We start from the raw sequence: 8,753 nt of genomic DNA on the forward strand, positions 1-8,753 counted from the left end.
TTCCTTTGTTATTTAGGACGAGGTCGTTTCGGATCGATGTCCTAGTCCGTCCCTCGACAAAATTTTAAAATTTGTCTTTTTGTAGCGATTGTTTTAAAAGCTAAGATTTTTGGGTTTTTTTAATGTTTTTGGCATACTCTAATTCAATAAGATTAAAAATAATGATAATAAAAGTTCTCGTCCCTCCCTCGGGTAAAGCAATTTCGGTTCAAAGACCTAGTCTTCAACTTACGACGAATTTCAAAAATCATATTCTTAACTTAATGAGATAAAGTAAATTTTTGTTTTTAAATTCACACAACTTAAATATAAAATTCAAAATTAATATTAAAAATTCACACCAAACTTAAAATTTAAAATGCATAAAATTAAAATTTTATATTTTAAAAATTAAAAATTCACACCAAACTTAATTTAAAAATTTATAAATTCATATCAAACTTATATTAATTTTTCAAATTTTTACAATTTTAAATATATTGTTTTTACAAAGTTTACAATATTAATTTAAGATTTAAATATTAATTTTAAAAATATGGTAAAGATAAATTTAAAAATCTTTTTGTCTTTTTATCCCACTTTAATCAATCAAATATTATCAAAAATATGCGCCCCTCTTTTCGGTAAAGTAATTTCGGTTCCAAGACCTAATTTAACTCATGACGAATTTTTGAAATATTTTGGGTTGATTGATTAAAGATATTTATACCTTAAGAATAAACGTTAAATTTCGCAGTGATGTAATAAATTTTTGAATGATATCAATAATTTCGGTCGCCAAACCTAATTTTATTCAATACCAATTTAATACTTTTTAGCGAACAAATTAGCGTTTATTATCAAAAGGTTAAAAATAAAAATAAAATAAAAACTGTACAGACATACCTGTGAAATAGATCTTAGTTATATGATCTATTCCATTCATAAGATAGTCGGTTTAATTGGTTTTCCATGGCTCCAAAGGCGTAACCTCGAGCATTCAGTGTCTTTTCTTCTAAACATATGAACGGTCCGTCTCTGCATAAAGTAACAAATTCGGTATTTGAATAGGTTTGATTATTTGAACATTTACCTCCATGTGACCATTTTCCGCATTTGTGACATCGTTCTAGGTGTCGTGCTCTTCTTTTCGCTGCGGATTTTGATTTTCCTTTACCAAATTGTAACTTATTATCTTCGCATCTGGATTCTTTTCTAACTCCGTCCATTCTTTCTCTGATTACTGATACTAATTCACTCGGTAGTATGTCATTATTACGTTTAGTGATCAAAGCGTGTAGCATTAGACCATGGTTTAGTTCACAGGCAGTCTTCATTTCGTAAAAACCTAAAAAAATAAAAATTCAGAATGGGGGGAGAAGACTAGTTCTTTAGGGTCTGCTAGGGAAAGACCATTCGGGTTCCATTTTCGAGAACTACACGAAAATAGACAATCTAACTCTAACAGAAATACATATTATCCTTTAAAGACTTGATTCTCCCCACACTTAGTTAGCTGTGGTGTCGAAATTGTGATTAACTTCGTTGTCGACTTCCATCGGACCATGTATGTAATGTTTAACTCTGTGACCATTGACTTTAAATTCAATCCCATTTGAATTTATCAATTCTATCGTTCCGTATGGGAAAACTCTTTTGACTATGAATGGTCCAGACCATCTTGATTTCAATTTTCCAGGAAATAGCTTGAATCGTGAATTGAAAAGAAGAACTCTGTCTCCTTCTTTAAATTCTTTTGAACTTCTGATTCTTTTATCATGCCATTTCTTCGTTCTTTCTTTATAGATTAACGAATTTTCGTATGCTTCATGTCTTAATTCTTCTAATTCGTTTAGTTGACTTAATCGTAGACGTCCGGCTTCATGTAAATCAAGATTACATGTCTTCAAAGCCCAAAATGCTTTGTGTTCAATTTCTACTGGAAGATGACATGCTTTTCCATAAACAAGTCTAAAAGGTGTGGTTCCAATTGGAGTTTTGTAGGCTGTTCTAAAAGCCCAGAGTGCATCCTCCAATTTAATGGACCATTCCTTCGGATTTGATCCTACGGTTTTCTCTAGAATACGTTTTAAAGCTCGGTTGGTATTTTCAACTTGTCCACTTGTTTGTGGATGATATGCGGTGGAGATTTTATGAGTTACTCCATATCTTTTAAGAACTTTCTCAAGTTGATTATTACAGAAATGAGTACCCCGATCACTTATTAAAGCTTTCGGTGTTCCAAACCTTGCAAAAAGACGTTTTAAAAAGTTGACTACAACTCGTGCATCATTAGTTGGGAGAGCTTGTGCTTCCGCCCATTTAGATACATAGTCAATGGCTACGAGTATATATAGATTATTATGAGATTTTGGAAATGGACCCATAAAGTCAATACCCCAAATGTCAAATACTTCACATACTTGGATGACATTTTGTGGCATTTCATCACGTTGACTTATTTTTCCGGCCCTTTGACATGCATCACAGGATTTGCAAAGAAGGTGTGCGTCTTTGTAAATTGTAGGCCAATAGAATCCAGCTTCATAAACTTTTCTTGCTGTTAGTTGAGGCCCATAATGCCCTCCTGTTGGTCCTGTGTGACAATGGTTTAAAATTTTACTAGCTTCATCTCCAAATACACATCGGCGTATTATTCCATCGGGACAACTTTTAAACAGATGTGGATCTTCCCAGAAATAGTGTTTTATATCACTGAAGAATTTCTTTCGTCTTTGGTACGATAATCCTTTTTCAAGGAATCCACAAACTAAGTAGTTTGCATAGTCTGCAAACCATGGAATTTCTTTATAATCTATCTTCAATAGATATTCATCAGGAAAGTTGTCTTGTATGGCTGATTCATTTAGAACTTCTAATTCGGGATTTTCAAGACGAGATAGATGATCAGCGGCGAGATTTTCTGCTCCTCTTTTATCTCGGATTTCAATATCAAACTCTTGTAAGAGTAAAATCCAACGGATTAATCTTGGTTTAGCATCTTGTTTTGAAAATAGGTATCTAAGAGCAGAATGGTCGGTATAGACCACCGTTTTTGCTAGAACTAGATATGATCGAAATTTATCAAAAGCAAAGACAATAGCAAGGAGTTCTTTTTCAGTAGTTGTATAGTTCGTTTGTGCTCCTTGTAATGTCTTACTAGCATAATATATAGGTTGAAATCGTTTTTCAATCCTTTGTCCTAAAACGGCTCCCATTGCAAAATCACTTGCATCGCACATTAGTTCAAATGGTAGATTCCAATTTGGTGTTATCATGATCGGCGCATTAGTGAGTTTTTCTTTAAGAATATTAAAAGATTTGATACACTCATCTGAAAAGATGAATGGCGCATCCTTTTCTAGGAGTTTATTCATAGGAGTGGCAATTTTAGAAAAATCTTTTATAAAACGTCGGTAAAAACCGGCATGCCCTAGAAAACTCCTAACTCCTCTAACATTTGTGGGATGTGGAAGTTTAGCAATTACATCTACTTTAGCTCTATCCACTTCAATTCCTTCTTTTGAAATTTTATGTCCAAGAACGATGCCTTCTTTAACCATGAAATGGCATTTCTCCCAATTAAGTACTAGATTTGATTTTTCGCATCTAATTAGCATTCGTTCCAGATTAACTAGACATGATTTAAATGTATCACCGAAGACTGAAAAGTCATCCATGAATACTTCCATGCATTCTTCTATCATGTCATGAAAAATCGCCATCATGCACCTTTGAAAGGTTGCAGGGGCGTTACAAAGTCCAAATGGCATGCGTTTGTAAGCAAAAGTACCATAAGGGCACGTGAATGTTGTTTTCTCTTGATCCTCGGGTGCTATTGGAATTTGAAAATATCCGGAAAATCCATCTAGAAAACAATAGTAACTATTTCCGGCTAATCTTTCCAACATTTGATCTATGAAAGGTAAGGGAAAGTGATCTTTTCTGGTGGCGTCATTTAATTTTCTATAATCAATACATACACGCCATCCTGTTACAGTCCTAGTAGGAATAAGTTCATTTTTCTCATTTGTAATGACAGTCATACCACCCTTCTTAGGTACGCATTGAACTGGGCTTACCCATGGACTATCAGAAATTGGATATATCAAACCTGCATCTAGCAGTTTAATAATCTCTTTCTTAACTACATCTTGCATATTAGGATTTAGTCTTCGTTGGCGTTGCACATACGTTTTATGACCTTCTTCCATAAGGATTTTATGTGTGCAATACGAAGGACTTATTCCTTTAATATCATGAATCTTCCATGCAATGGCTGGTTTATGAGCTTTCAACACGGAAATGAGTTGTGATTTCTCATTTTCAGTAAGAGAAGACGATATTATTACAGGTAATTCAAATTCACCATGTAAATAAGCGTATTCCAAATGGTTTGGAAGTGGCTTTAACTCTAATTTCGGAGGTTCTTCTATCGATGATTTATATCGATATCTGTCTTCTTCTTTTAGCATTTGAATTTCTTCTGTTGTTGGTTCATATCCATTAGCTATAAGTGTAGCTAACATTTCAGCTTCATCAATTGGTTCATTACCTTCTCCTAAAGAACATTCTCCTGTTCCTTGTAATTCTGGAAATTCTTCTAATAATTCTGCATGTGCATCTATAGTTTGAATATAATAACATGTATCATCTGCAGATTGTGGTTGTTGCATTGCTCTATCAACTGAAAAGGTAACACTCTCATCCTCTATACTTAGGGTCAGTTTCTTACCGAACACGTCTATCATTGCTTTAGCCGTGTTTAAGAATGGTCTTCCTAATATGAGAGGAACTTGAGAATCTTCTTCCATGTCCAAAACAACAAAATCTACTGGAAATACTAAAGTACCAACTTTAACTAGCATGTTCTCCATTATCCCTCTAGGATATTTTACTGATCGGTCGGCTAGTTGTATACTTATTCTTGTTGGTTTCAATTCTCCAAGGTCTAGTTTAGCGTATAGTGAATACGTCATTAGATTTATACTAGCACCTAAGTCTGCCAATGCTTCTATTGAACTAAGACTACCCAGAAAACATGGAATTGTGAAACTTCCTGGATCAGATAGTTTTTCTGGTATCTTATTCAACAGCACTGCTGAACAATTAGCATTCATAGTGACAGCCGAGAGTTCTTCCATTTTCTTTCTATTTGAGATTAGATCTTTCAAGAATTTAGCATATCTAGGCATTCCTGAAATCACATCAATGAAAGGAAGATTTACATTTATCTGTTTAAACATATCCAAGAATTTGGATTGCTCGGCTTCAAGTTTTTCTTTCTTCATTTTACTTGGATAAGGAAGTGGTGGTTGGTATAGTTTAACATAAGGTTTATCCTTAACTGTGTTATCTTCATTAACCTTTTCAACTACCGGTTCTTTTTCCTTATCTTGATCAGGTTGTGGTTCTTGTGGAGTAGGAATAGTTTCATCAGAAGTTACAGGTATTTCAGGTGGTTTAAGTATTGTACCACTTCTTGTGGTAATAGCTTTAGCTGTTTCATTCTGGGGGTTAGCGTTTGTATCACTAGGTAGACTTCCCGGTTTTCTTTCACCTATTAACCTTGCTAGGTTACTTACTTCTTGTTCCAGATTTTGAATAGAAGCTTGTTGATTTCTAAATGCTTGAGCATTTTGTTCATTAGTTTGTTTCTGAGATGTGAAAAACTGTGTTTGAGTTTCAACTAGCTTCGTCATCATATCTTCTAAATTTGGCTTTTTCTCGTCGGTTTGTTGTGGTGGTTTGTTTTGAAAATTCGGTCTTTGCTGATTGTAAGTATTATTGGATACTTGTTGATTGCTAGGACCTTGTTGGTTGTTGTATGGAATATTTCGGTTATAATTCTGGTTTTGATTGTAAATTGGTCTTGGCGGTTGATAATTATTCTGATAATTATTTCCAGGCCTTTGGTTTATGTATGAAATATTCTCTCTTTGTTCCATTGTTAATTCAATACTGAGACAATCTTTTGTCAAATGTGGTCCTCCACACTGCTCACAACTAATTCGTATAGCATGAATATCTTTAGTCATCTTTTCCATTCGTCTCTCGAAAGCATCTATCTTTGCCGAAATGGAATCTAAGTCATGGCTGGAATCGGCTCTAGCTGCTTTAGATGATCTAATGATATCTTTTTCTTGGTGCCACTCATGTGAGTGGGAAGCAGTGTTATCAATAATTTTGTAAGCATCAGTTTCGGTTTTCTTCATAATAGAACCACCAGCTGCTATATCTATATCTTTTCTTGTAGTGATGTCGCATCCTCGGTAGAATATTTGTACTATTTGACAGGTGTCTAAACCATGTTGCGGACATCCTCTTAACAACTTTCCATATCTTGTCCACGCCTCATATAGAGTTTCATTTGGTTTCTGTGTGAACGTAACAATTTCTGCTTGAAGTCTTACGGCTTTAGATGCAGGAAAGAATTGTTTAAGAAATTTGTCAACTAAAACATCCCATGTATCAATCGCCCCTTCAGGTAACGATTCCAACCAATCTTTGGCTTCTCCCTTTAAAGTCCAGGGAAATAACATGAGATATATCTGTTCATCCTCCACTTCTCGGATTTTAAATAGTGTGCAGATCCTATTAAAGGTACGTAGATGTTCATTTGGATCTTCCTTCGGCACACCACTAAATTGGCATTGATTAGTCACCATGTGTAGAATTTGTCCTTTGATTTCATAATCTGGCGCATTAATGTCTGGATGAGTAATTGCGTGACCTTGGCCAGTGCGTTTAGCTCTCATTCGGTCTTCCATACTTAAAGGTTCCAGATTCTCCATAATTGAATTTGTTGAATCGGTATCACTAGATGATTCTGATTTAATAGTTCGTTCCTCAACAATCTCTGTTTGAATGATTGGTGGTTCCGGAGGAAAGTTTAATGGTTCAGGATCTATGAACCGTTCCTGAATATTCTCCGGATTCTCAATTGTGAGGTTGGGTTCAAAAAATGGATTATCGGAAATTTGAACTGAAGTACTTGGTCGACTGGATGATGATTCTAAAGAAAAATCAACGGTGGTTATATTTGCTAAATGTCTTGATCTAGTTACAGGTGGTGAACGTACAAAAGGTGATGAATGTCTTGCTCGGTGCATTCACTGAATATCCTATTAGTTTTTAAAAGGAAAGAAAAATTATAATAAGTTATCCAATCAATAGACTTTTCTGATTTTGCCCACGTTTCGAATAGCCAAAAGATGCAGCAGAGGGGCAGGATTCGTTTGGTCTCAATATAATTGAGGACTGTTTGGCTCCAATAACCCGGTCTACGTACAAATCCAACTATTACTACGAACCAGAAAATTTTGATGTCTATCAATTTAACCACTCAAAATAAATTTTCGTAATTTTAAGAAATTTAGATAAGAAGTAGAATAAAAATCTATGTCCTAAAACTAGAATAGCGAGAAATAAGAGAGAAAAAGAGTTCGTCGAAAAAGGTTGAAAAAGAAAAAAAATGGTTGAAAAATAAAAGGTGACGGAAAAATAAAAGAAACTTATAAAAACATAAAAATACTTAACTAATTTAACCTTATTACTACAACTAACTTAAAATTATAATCGCAAATTGAAATTACTAATTGGAATGATAATTGGTACATAGTAAAAGGTGTCTAAAAATATTAAAGCTTACAGGAAAAACTAAATCCCAAATGGAAATAACTTAAAAAGAAACTAAAACTTAAAAAGGCGTCGCAAAATTCTAAAGCACCTAAATCTTAGTCTAAAGAAAAAGCACTTAAGGAATTCTACGGCAAAGCCTAAAAATTTAGGAGTAAAAATAACTATAGCAAAAACTAAGTTTAAAATTAAATATGAGCGAAAAAATACAAATATTACGCTACAGCGATTAAAAAGGTACAAAATATAAAAATATACAAAAAGTTGTAAAAAGTACAATTTTTATAAAAATATTATTTTTATATTATTTATTTTATTAAACTATTAATTTTACAATTTTAATAAAACTAATTAAACAAAATACATAAATTAAATAAAAAGTAAAAATAAAACTAAAACTAATAATAATAATAATAATAATTAGGTAATAATAATAATTATAATTAATATTAACCCGTAATCAATGCTCGATTAGGGCTTCCTGTCGCCTGTCAGATACCCTCCGCGAGTCGCGGCATTTATTGCATCAAACCCCGCGAGTCGCGGGGTTTAGAATTTCAGCTGACAGTTTTGAGTTTTTACGCGTTTTTATTTATTTTTTATTTATTTTTTTTCTGTTTTTAAATAAATAAAAGATTTTAAAATAAAACTTATATTTTTATAAACTAAAATAAAAATAAAGAAACTTATAAAACTTAAATATTTAACAAAATCTTAAAAATACTTATATTTTTGTTTTTTGTTTTTATATTTTTCGAATATTTAAAACGTATTTTTACAAAACGAATTTTAATAAAAGTTAACTAAAAATTTTTATATTAGCGTTGCGCTTCCGGCTTTTAAGATATTTCCCCGGCAGCGGCGCCAAAAATTCTTGATGTCAAAGCAGAGGGGTATAAAATACTATTAATTTTTACAAGGAAATACTATTAAATACGATACAATTTTACACAAGATATTTATTTATTTATAGAATGGATATACTTAAACCTTGCTACAACACTTATAGGCAGTGTACCTAATCGTACAGTAGTGTAGTTTTTAGTAAGTCCGGTTCGTTCCACAGGGAAATCTTTAAACAAAGCTCAACGCTATATTAGTTTACTTTTATAAAAATACAATTATATATAAGTAAT

The sequence above is a fragment of the Rutidosis leptorrhynchoides genome, chromosome 3 (assembly GCF_046630445.1).
Source record: "Rutidosis leptorrhynchoides isolate AG116_Rl617_1_P2 chromosome 3, CSIRO_AGI_Rlap_v1, whole genome shotgun sequence".
Taxonomy (NCBI): Eukaryota; Viridiplantae; Streptophyta; class Magnoliopsida; order Asterales; family Asteraceae; genus Rutidosis; species Rutidosis leptorrhynchoides.